The following is a 12,913-nucleotide window of genomic DNA, read 5'->3' as shown; positions in this document are numbered from 1 at the left end:
AACGTTTTACGACGACTAGGTGTCAAACATTCTGAGGTTATGGCCTAATTGGGATAGTACTTACGCCCGGGCTTACGACCCAGATCGCCTGTTCCTATTAGATCGAGCGCAGGCAACTCCTAGGTACCTATCTCCTTTTAAGACCTGAGTCCAGAGTAATGAGACCTCTCGATGTCTTTAGATACAAGTTGTAACAAAATAGGGGATCCGTTTAGTGGCTTAGGAGACGGTGTCGTATTCTGATTAGGAAAAAGTAGAAAAAAAGGAATTTTACCATCAATTTTTTTCTTTTTTTCTTTTTAATCATTATAAAATGTTTTAAAAGAAGCATAAAATTGTTTTGAAGAAGAAGGAGTGTTAAATGTTACAAATAACCCTACTTCAAGTTTAATTGGAGAATAGTTTACAGACGACTATTTCACTTAGGTACCTATAGAGATGCTTCAACATTTTTCCTCCCCCTCCTCCTTTTCCCTGCCTCATACGGTAAATATTTAAATTCGGAGCAATTTATGTAGTCTTGGCCTTTATATATTATAAGAAATGATGGTAAAAATACCGAATCCGGAACACACTTATGTACTGAATAATCGTACCTACAGGCTTATAACTAAACAGACGACGTACAAATTCATCCACGTTTAACAATAAAGGTATGTTCCGTGTTGAATCCCTGGCCCGCTAGGCACTTCGGCTGCTGACTGAACGTTACCTTTGAGTCGGTTAGCGGCATGGTATAATAATATACTCCGCCTGGTACTCCATTCCCGTCTTTTCTAGGTCACCTAACTGACACGGGCCTACGTCATCATGCGACAGCGCTATATGATAATATGCGATAGCGCTATATATAGCGGCCATGTTGTTGTGACGTAGGCCCGTGTCACTCTGGGAATGGAAGACCATGTTTTATTAGACTATGGTTAGCGGTTGGTATAGCACCTAACAGTAAGTTGTAACTGCTGTAACATTCGGTTGTAAGTAGGGTTTGCACGACGGATCCGAAATGTATGGAAAGATCCGCGGATCCGGATCCAGATCCGGATAATTTCATACATTTCGGATCCGGATTGCAAACCCTAGTTGTAAAGCACGTAAAAACAGTAAAACTAGACGCAGGGTTCGAAAAGTTTCTCGTAAAAGTGAAGTTGAATTGCGGTGATTTTTGGTATGTAGTATGAGTTGTAGTTTTGTTTTTATATTCTTGTCAGTATATGAGGAATTATGATTTATTTCGACGTAAACAATATATCAATATATGGAGGAGACAGTAGGAGTTACATAAAAAACATATATATTTCTTGAGGGATCTTCACTCTTCAGTATAATGTTCAGTAGAGGATTCCTGCTCCGTCTTCGCATTCAAAAGCTTTGATACGTCGTCTCGTACCTCTGACTCTTATGGAGATAGCTCTTATCACAGAAATTTTGACTTTAACTTTCAGCCAGAATTCAATAGATAATTCTTGAAATTGTATAAGTAGGTAGGTACTTAGTACTAAGTATACGTAAGTACCTATGTACATATATTCGATTTCCAAAACATGCATAGTTAATTATTATACCCCGGAGTTTGGGGTGTGGGAATATTTTACACTAGCCAAGACATACCTACTTAGTTATAAACTCTAAAAACTGCGTAATTTGAATTTATGGTTTGGTAAGGTAACACTTTTACAATAAGCAAAATTATAAATACCTATACGAAATTATTCCCGCACCCAAAACCCTGGAGTATGTTAATTTCCAGTGTAGACAGAGCAAAGTTTTAGGTCCTATCTCAATACCTAAGATATTATTGATATCGCGGTTAGCTGCCCCATTGGAGCTAAAACTTCAATACCTACCTACCAAGTTTGTAGCTTGTGAATTCCAATTAGGTACATATTATGCTTGCTTCAGATTGATAAGTGCTGGTTATGTTATTGAGTTGGAACCCATTCAAATTGTGACCTGTGGTAGAAGACACTCGATGTCCAAGAATGTAATGTACGACGTTTATCTTTTAATTAAATTTGATTACTGCTGGACATTTAATGAAATGATAATTATTTTGTATAAGTTCGTACCTATGTTCCTAGCTGCGTGAAATAAGACAGGATATTTTTATGGTGTCCCGGCCCGATATCATCCCATAATGGGGTAAAATGGGGTCAAAAGTTAGGGGAATACGTATGGAAGGGAGGACGCTGTTCAAGGATACGTACGTAATAACCCCTCATGAGCACGGCACCTGGATATTTGTTTGTGTCCGCGGCCGGCAAAACGTCCCACTTTGTCGCTTGCCATAAGGACACTTTGACAGGTTATGCGTATAAAATACAGGCAAATCTCGTCCTTATAGCAAGCGAGAAAGTGGTCACATTTTATACTGTTTTAATGTTATGAATAATTCTTCAGTACCTTATAAAATCTATCTGTAATACGTAAACATGTAAATTGAGTAGGTATATAAATTAAAAAGTCAATGTCAAAAACTAAGAAAAACAACCTAAAAATTATGTCCTGTCATCTTCCCATATTCTTATCAATGTTACTGGATTTCGTCTCATCGCCTGTCAATAGGGGATATTACTGCAATGTTCTGCCGCCAGAGTGCAGCACTACCGACTCAGTAAATTCATAGACTAAGGGAAGGGTCGGTTGCACCAAACTGTTAAAGAGTTCGCTAAATTTTTATGTATGGAAAGTTTCATAGTAAAGCGCCGGGGTGCGCCGGCTGACGTTGATCAGTCTGTCAAATGTGGTTGGTGCAACTGACCCTAAGGGTCGGTTGCACCAAACTGTTCGTATCGTCAAAGAGTTCGCTAAATTTTTATGTATGGAAAGTTTCATAGTAAAGCGCCGGGGCGCGCCGGCTGTCGTTGATCAGTCTGCCAAATGTGGTTGGTGCAACTGGCCCTAAGACTAACTTATACTTCGAGCAACACCGGCTTCCGACACATCGGAAGGGAGGGGCCCAAGCGATATCTTACCGTACAAATCTTTCTGCCATTTTTTGCGGGGGGAAAGGTGCACACAGTCGCATTTCTCACACACTTACATACAAAATCCAATCTGTAATGATGACACAAATACATAGAACTTGACACACGTCAAAGACAAATCTTGCAAACCTCGATCTCTTTTTGTGTACGGACGAGTAACAAGTGTCACAACACGCACACTAACACATTTTCGTCGAAGTATTCTGACAGATGAGAAGTCGGATTTGTCGCTCGACCGATCCGCAATTTGTACTGGGCGAACAAAATCGATAAATCCAACAATTACATGAGACTAAAATATAATAATTGTGTTTAAGGTGGTTCGATTTTCATACAAAATTCAATCCGTGTTCATCAAGTAACTACACACTATTAGTAGGTACATAAATATTTCCGCATTTATCTACTTTCGAATATTCGTTTGCGCGAAATTAATAGGAAAACAATGTTTCATACAGAAATCATTAAAAAATCATAGTTAACTTTTCATCAATTTTACGTATGTGATACCATTTCCGACGTTGCCGGGCTGACCACGGCGCGAATTTGGAGTGCCGTCATGTTTAGTCCAATTTTGTTTTAAGAGCGCTCTTACATTTCGGCGTTGAGCGAGTTTTAGGTATTTTACGCGCTGCGGCAGGCCGTGCGAGCTCAGTATGCCGATCCCTTCTACCGCCTTTTCGCTCTCGCTCGCACTACAATGATGCATTAAACGTTCTTGATCCTTCGCGAAGCATATTGAAATCAACCATAACAACACCATGGTATAATAATATACTCCGCCTGGTACTCCATTCCCGTCTTTTCTAGGTCACCTAACTGACACGGGCTTACGTCATCACGCGACAGCGCTATATGATAATATGCGATAGCGCTATATATAGCGGCCATGTTATTGTGACGTAGCCCCGTGTCACTCTGGGAATGGAAGACCATGTTTTATTAGACTATGAACAACACTAACTGTACTCATAGATGTAAGTAAATTGAGGTAGATATGGTACCAGGCGCACGATCGTGAGCCATTAAATATAGGTTCCGGAACCTATATTTAGTTAGTCGTATGGGTGACGCTAACCTGTCAAGTTGTCAAAATCGTTGGATCAAATTTTAGTTTTGTCAACTATGAACGTCACACGTCTACATAAATAAAAGGTCATTGACTGTACTTAACTTTTAAAGCTAAAAATGTTATTTGGTAGGCACGAAAATAGTTACTAAATCCAGTGCAAATGTACATACTCGTATACTTATGTAGGTATATTACTAGAAAGAAATTATAGGTACTCGCTTATTTACATGTTTCGCCATTGTATTTGGTACCTATAGATTGTGAAGTGAAACTATTTTAGCTATAATATAATAAGAAAACCTTTAATTTGTATCAACGAGGGTTTAGAAACGAGCTGGTACTGAGGATCTGATGATGATGATTAAGGTGGTCAGGGATACCAAATCAACCATGTAGTAACATGATTAGGCTCGTTTGATACGTCTCAACAAGATCTTTGACACAAGATAGTGGGTACTCAGGGTCTGATGATGGAGCTGGAAGGTGGTCACCGGTACCAGTCAACCATGCAACTAAACCACTTCGTGTTTAGGCTCGTTTGATTCATCTCGAGAAGATCTTTGACACTAGGTGATACTCAGGACCTGATGATGGAGCTGGAAGGTGGTCACCGGTACCAGTCAACCATGGAACTAAACCACTTCGTGTTTAGGCTCGTTTGATTCGTCTCGACAAGATCTTTGACACTAGGTCATACTCAGGGTCTGATGATGGAGCTGGAAGGTGGTCACCAGTACCAATCAACCATGCAAATAAACCACTTCGTGTTTAGGCTCGTTTAATTCGTCTCGACAAGATCTTTGACACTAGGTCATACTCAGGGTCTGATGATGGAGCTGGAAGGTGGTCACCGGTACCAGTCAACCATGGAACTAAACCACTTCGTGTTTGGGCTCGTTTGATTCGTCTCAACAAGACCTTTGACATAAGATAGTACTCAGGGTCTGATGATGGAGCTGGAAGGTGGTCACCGGTACCAGTCAACCATGGAACTAAACCACTTCGTGTTTAGGCTCGTTTGATTCGTCTCGACAAGATCTTTGACACTAGGTCATACTCAGGGTCTGATGATGGAGCTAAAAGGTGGTCACCAGTACCAATCAACCATGCAACTAAACCACTTCGTGTTTAGGCTCGTTTGATTCGTCGCGACAAGATCTTTGACACTAGGTGATACTCAGGATCTGATGATAAAGCTGGTAGGTAGTCACCAGTATCAATCAACCATGCAACTAAACCACCTGCCGCACACAATGATAAAAAAACCTAGTCGTCGCCGTTGAAAACGTGCGGAGCCGACCGACACACGTCCTGCCTCTACAATCTCTGCCGCGGCACTGAGTTTCGCGTGCGCGCGTCGTCGGTAATATAGAGTGGTTTTCAAAAAATTGCCAAAAAATTATACTAGAATTTCATAAACACTAATGTATACCAACAGTATAAGCAAATGTTGCAGATCGCTCGAGTATGAAAATGACTGCGATATTAAGTAGATTTTCGGAGGAATTGACACTTGTTTCGGAGAGAAAATTGAGTTCGTTTTACTTTGATTTTCTCTTTCTCAAAGGTATGTAGGAAAAATATCTTTTGATATTCCTAAAGTACAGGGTATTAGTAATACAAAATAGCTAGGTTTAGCAGAGTTAACTTCTCAACATTTCCAAATAAGAGCTCGCCATTCAGTGCTTCACGGGGTTTTTTGGAAACGACCACCAGAAAAAAAATCATTACTAATTTAATAAGTCCTTTTTTTAATATTTACAATATATATACGATATTTCAAAAGATAAGAAGACGCTTTTACTGGAACAAGTACTCATTGTTTCTAATAATGAGCGCAAAGTCCTGAATTTCGTCGAGTAATATCATCAATTTTGCATTATTTCGACTTTTCTTGTAAGAGCGCTCTTAATTGACCGAAGCGAGAATAAGTACCCGAAGTTCGTCAGCTTAGCTAAGAACTATCATGGTGTGTTTTGTAAACAGGAGCTTTTTTGCTTATAAACGGAAGGTTCCCGGTGCGATCCCCAGCTGGGACATAACTTTTTGTATTTTTTTTACACCTAAATTTCGTATTGTTTTTTTTTATTTATTATGGGGATTAAGTATGGGCTAAGCGTATTCGTTTATTTTTTACAAAGATAATTAGAAATTATACTCTACCTAATATCTTGGATTTTTACAATCAGGACATCCTCACTGCAATAAAAAAGAAATGTATAAAATTTCCTGTTGTTGAAAATAATGGAATTTTGTCTATGAATGAAAAACACAATTATTAGTAGACTTCCCGGTAAGTAAATTATAACTTTATTAGAATCCATATTGTTGCATCATCTTTCTTCCTATTTATTAGACATTTTTTTGACGTAGCGGAAACTAAAACTTCCATACAAATATTTGGGATATAGTTTTTATATTAGCATCAGAATTGAACAAGAATATGCTAGCGATTGTGAGTTGGAAGAACCCAAAAAGATCATAATCTATGAAAATCAGGAAAATATTGAATATATTTTTTGAAAACGTTGATAAAGTAATTTATTGATAATACTGAATAATTTCTAACCCCGGCTCATGACAATGATTTTTCGGAACTTTTGTACGAAATATCATTTGATACCTATTTACCGGAACCTATTTATATACCGATACCTATTTTTCGGTGAAAGAAAACAATGTGAGGAAACCGGACTAATCCCAATAAGTTTACTCTCTGGGTTGGAAGGTCAGGGCAGTCGCTTTCGTAAAAGCGTAGATTAGTTGATCTAGTACCTAGGCAGAGGGGAAATAGTGCGAATGCCGCCTCCCTTCCGTGTTGCTCGAAGAACTTATACATACTGTGCCTTAAACTGTTTTTTGACAAGTTTTCACAGACAATAAAATATGACATTGATGCATCAAGGCGGTTTGTTAACAAGGGCCTACCGGGAAACGCGAAAATCGAAATTTAGTTATCTGCCTCTTTAACGCTCGAATATGAAGAGTGATAGAGAGATTATATAACGAAATTTCGATTTTCTTGTTTTGCGGTAGGCCATGTGATTGACGTGACGTGTGATGTGTCAATGTGGTTTGTTTACTGTATGGGCCACAAAGGTGCCACCTACGCAGAGCTTTGCCTAATATTCCCTATTTATGATAACCTGAGATGAATTATTATTTTTGATAGTAAGTATAAACATTCACTATCATAAATCATAATGTTTAATCTTATATGTCACTGCTAAAGTATCTTATCTCGCATCTTGCAGTTCACTCAGACAAAAAAAATCGATAACAATAACCTTTAAAGCAAATTGTTTTTGGTGTGTTATTACTTACTCACATGTCAAAGTCAAAGTCAAATATACTTTATTCATGTAGGCCTAGCAACAAGCACTTTTGAATGGTAAATTACATATTATATTATTTTAACCTAATTATGAGAGCAATTTATTTATGTTAATATTATTCCATAGTAATATTGGATTATTATATACAGATTAAATTTAAGACTAAGAATTTCACAAAAAGATCGTCAAACATAAAAAAACAGGGTGCGACCATCAACCATTATAAGCTGCGAAATAGAAATAGGTTACACTTAAATGAAGCACATTATGTCAATTTCAATAAAAGCTTAAATAATACTGCCATAAGAGTACCTATACAATCTATTGACCGACGAAATTAAAAGTATAGAAGATTTTAAAACTTTTGACAACTTTTTACTCCATAAATGAATATTATGATAAGTTTTTTGACCAATGTACCTACCTGACATCTCTTTTATGCTATTATATTAATTTAACGCATTTTGTTTTAAAATGTAATCTGATATCTGATATGACTCATTATTATTATTATTTCTTTGACATAGTTTTTATTATTATTTTTTGATGTTTAATATTAACGTTGTAGAAATTTTATTTGACCACTGTACCTGATATTTGACTTAATGTTTATTTTATTTTTTTTGACCTAGCTATGTGTATATTATTATTTCTGATCTCTGTATTGCTGTGACCTCTGTGTTTTAAAAATTGTATTTGCATGCATTTGTATGTGTTTTTTGATGCAAATAAATGATTGAAATTGATTGAAATATAGTCTAGAATGTTTCTAGAATAACATCTAAATGTCAATAAAACATAACAAATAAGTATATAGGTACATTGAAATATCCATTTCCTCATCATTAATTAAATATAACTAATAAATAATTAATCATTTCGAACCACAATTAATCGCACGTTGTTTTATTATTCATATAGTCTTATGTCTTGGTATAATAGAAGATGGGTATACATAGAAGGTATGTAGGTGAGAGATGCACGGACGAAAGGATGTAAATTTGTAAGTTATAGTCAACAATCCGATGGTGTTGGGAGTTATCCATTTTCTCGCCCCAACCACAATATAATAAAGAGTAGGTACTAAAGTACAGTATGGACACTCCCTGCCTCCCGTTGAAAGTGCCACCCACCCGCTCTCGGTTACCTCACAGTTACCGGCTGGCAAGGACGCGACGACGCGGTGCGCAGAGCGGAGGCCACGTAAATAATCAAATATTTACAAAACCTATCAGATCACACTAAAAACAACACGTTATCTATATGAACAAAAAAATCATGTTTTCAACTTACGTAATATTTTGGTGGCCTGAATTTCCTTACAAAATTTTTGTTACTTCGTTTATACTGATTCAAAATAGGAAACTATTGTAAAAATCGAGCTTAGATCCACCTTACAGCATAATACGATTCTTATTCCTTCCTAATTCGCGCAATGAGTTTTGAGTCATTGAGGTCATCGAACTTGACAACAAAATGGCGGGAACCCTAGCACGTCTTATCTCACTCACACAAGCATGGTACGCGTTCACCTACACGAGCTTAGACTGTGAGCATACATTTGATCGCCAGTGTCCGAGGTATGCCCCAAATGCCGAGCTATAATACGAGGTGCCACGGAGGAGAAGTTGGGAGTCATTTTGATGACGTCATTACGCTGAAGTAGATGACCTGCGCCACGGTCTTCGGGCAGTTTTGGGGTCTCGATTCGCTACGTGCACGACTGTCACGCAACTTAGCGTCCGCAAATCTAGGGGAAAACGTCAATTCACTACATATTAGAACTACTCCTACTACTCCAAAATCCAAAACTACTGAACGGATCTTCACACGATTTTCATCTATCAAAAGAGGGATTCGTGAGGAAGGTTTAGGTATATAAATAACTTGTTAAGGTTTTGTTTAAATTGGTTGAAACATGACGATGTTATCGGAAAAAATCACGCTGTCTAGGACCTTTAATCGATAACGCTGCTTAATCCGTTTGAGTTATAACAACACAATGTATGGTGGGGTTGTCTCTCTTTTATCGGTCTACAAAAAAGTCCTCGACGGTGTATGTCTATCTTTTAAGGATACATTGCTATATACTCTTCTACAATAAGATTTCATAATATGTGTTTTTTGCAAAGCTATTCACGCGGAAACAGTATAATAAAATTATCAAATTAAATACGTTAGTTATATTAAGCATCACATACAGATTACAATGCTCGCTTACACCATACAATTTAAATGAATATCTCAGGAGTAATCGATACTAATCGTAAATTAAAGTTCCATTTCGAGCCATATAACTTGTATGAAATGTTAAAGAAGCTATCCTTCGTTAGTCCCAATTTTCACCACCTCATGCGATGCGATCGCTTTACTTACCCCCACCATGTACTTCGCACATAGCCATAGTATTGGCATGCATGACTATAAATACATACTAAAAGTTGGTAGGAGCGGTTACCGGCTCTGAACTACATTCCCATAAGGGAGAGAGTCCTATGTTAACTTTTATTGCGGCAGGATACTCATGTGTTCGTCAGTAGCGCCCACATTGTGGTTAATGAGATAAAATGCATTATCACTCATAATCTCGCAATAAAACTAATATACCCACTTGTACACTATCGGTGTAACAAGTGGGTATTACTATTACTTAGTGTAGGTATTAAGTGTCTCTCAATACATAACTTTATAGGTATTGATAAACCAAGGCATCGATGTAAAATTATTGATGATGGTCTAATTCATCAATTGTTAAGTTTTGGTGTTACCTACTTACTTACTTACTATTTTGGTGCGATGACCCAAAATGAGTCTCGGCCTGCAACACAAGAGCACGCCATTTTACTCGGTCCTGCGCGGATTCACGCCAGTTTTCACTGACGCCGAGCTCCCGGAGATCTGCCTCCACTCGATCCGCCCACCAATACTTAGGACGGCCGATACTTTTGGTGTTAGATGAAAATATCCGGTATTGTCAACAGCAAACGTCAATATGGTATTAGGATAGTTTGTCAATTACTGGCCACTGTTTAATAACTGGCCACCTTATACTTAAAAAATAATTATATTCACCTATAAACAGAATTCATTTTAGTATTAAGATGGCTAGTTACTGAAGGGCGGGCAATTATTGAAACCACTGAAATGAATCCTGTTCATACACACATAGGTGATTTTTAGTACCTATAATAAGGTGGCCAGTTATTGACCATTATTAACCCTACCTACTTATTAAATAGGTATAGTTCATCAAACTACGATTCATGATAATAATTCGTATTGTGATCTTCACCAATATACCTACTTCGAAAAATAATTAGCAAGTTACAATTAAGTTTGAAAGTATCTTTTAAACGCGTCTTGTAGATTAGCCAATCAAATAAAATACGACAAAGCTCGACAAAGTGTTAACTATTAGATTATGATACAGTGAAACCTGGATAAGTGAGACTTCAATGGACGAGCAAATTTGTCTCACTTAAAGAGGTATTCCACTTACCCAGGCTCTCAGTTAGCCAGGTATAGATAAAATTCTTTCAACTGAGCTTGTTCACTTACCTGTACTAACAATGGCATTGTTCTATTACAATCCTATTATCTGCTTTTGTTCTCGTAGGCGCCAACCAATTTACTTACAAAATAAGTTAGAAGTACATTGCATGTATATTGAATTCTAAACCTTATTTCTTGTTGAATTGGGTTAAAATGGTCTAAAAAGATAATATCATATTCAATCTTTTGGAAAGTCACATGCACCTTAGCCACGACAGGTGTCAATGGTTGTTAAATGCAAAAAAAATTTGGGTTAGCCATTATTTACTTAGTGTATTTTGTAGTCTATTGTTTAAAGAAATAGAGTCGTTAATCTATACTAACATTTCAAGGCGGTTATAATCTGCTTTTACTACGAGGGGATTATCCTAATTTGTGGTTTACCACTCAATGGTATTGTATTCTTGAGACTCTTTGAGTAAACTAGCTCAGATCGCTTGATTCACACTATACAAATAAATTTCTGTCTCATTTACAGAGGGTCCCATTAATAGAGGTGAGAAAAGAGGATATTTCAGTTATAGATGTGGTTAAGTAATAAGGGGTTATTCGCGGATGGTCTAGAATGCAAAATGACTAGTGTAATATTTTGCCTATATCACTTTTAGTCTACATCGCGAACGGTCCAGACGCAAAATGCCTACTCGTTTTATCTTTACGTTAGCGATGTCGACGGAGCCCCGCTGTCGCGGAGCTTCTATTCTATGCTGTTTGGCCTTCGGTCATTTGAAGATAACTAACGAACCTAACCTACCCTAGTGATATAAAAAAGTGGTCATTTTGCGTTCTAGACCGCCCGCGACTATACCGTAATAAGGTATTTTGTAAACATTATGTTTGAGTTGTAATCTTTAATAATAAATAAGGTAAAATGGTAAAGTAATCCTTGTCCCAGTTGTCCCTAAATATTTTTTAAGTCTGTTAAATTTTTTATTCAAATTTATTTTGAATAATTCTACAAAGGATAGATTTTGTTCAATTAAATTTGATAAGGACTTCATAGCGTCTCAGAACTTTATTAAATGAAAATTAATTTTTGTTTTTTTTTTGTTACTTATCAAGATTTTAGCTTTCGTTTCGATAGTTTTAAATACTTAAACTAACTAAATGAAACTTGAAGACGTTTAGACACAATTATGCAAAATGCGGGATTTGTGGATAGGCTAAGTGTTAGTAAGAATATGGAAATTGGTCTGCAATAAAGTCCAAGTTAGAGAGGTCATAGATTGACGTTATCTCAGATACAGAGGTCAATTCCTATAACTTTCTATTAAAACGATTAAGAAAATGTAATGTTTTAAATATAGTCTCAGTAAAATAGTTATAAAACACTCTGTCTCAATCATAGAGGTAAATGTGACTATAAAATCACAAGAACTAATCCCAGTTATAGATGTTCGTTTTATCTCACTAACAGAGGTAATTCAGTGTTAAAGTGTCGGGACCGCACCATGAGTCCCAGTTATAGAGGTTTCCCACTTATCCAGGTCCCACTTAACCAAGTTTCACCATAACATCTACACAAAATTGACTAGACATTTATCAATGATTTGCTGATTAAATCTTTACAGATTGAATTGGCTACCTTGCGACATATCGTAGTTAAGGAAAACAATACTCAGTCTATGTGCATGTGCAACGCTATGCGCAGACTCGCGCGCAGATAATTCGAAAAAACCTAACGACTATAATTTGAAAATCCAAAATTAAAGTATTTGATATAAGTACAATTCCAGTCGTAAGCGTAATTTAATTAAAGTGATACAATGACAGAAGTAAAGAAACCAAGTAAGTTCTGATTTTCTGATTGTGTTCTTTTGTTTGTAAACTGGATTTCATCAACGGTTTGATTCACTTGAAAGCACATGCTTCGTAACATATAAACGCTAACCTCTTAACTGGAGGTCATTTACTTGTATGTAGTTTTGGTTGTTTACAATATTCTGAAAAGATCTGATACTGAAGTT

Source organism: Cydia splendana, chromosome 13 (genome assembly GCF_910591565.1).
Source record: "Cydia splendana chromosome 13, ilCydSple1.2, whole genome shotgun sequence".
In the NCBI taxonomy this organism is placed as follows: domain Eukaryota; kingdom Metazoa; phylum Arthropoda; class Insecta; order Lepidoptera; family Tortricidae; genus Cydia; species Cydia splendana.
The sequence above is the reverse complement of the archived record's forward strand: the minus strand, read 5'-3'. Positions refer to the sequence as shown.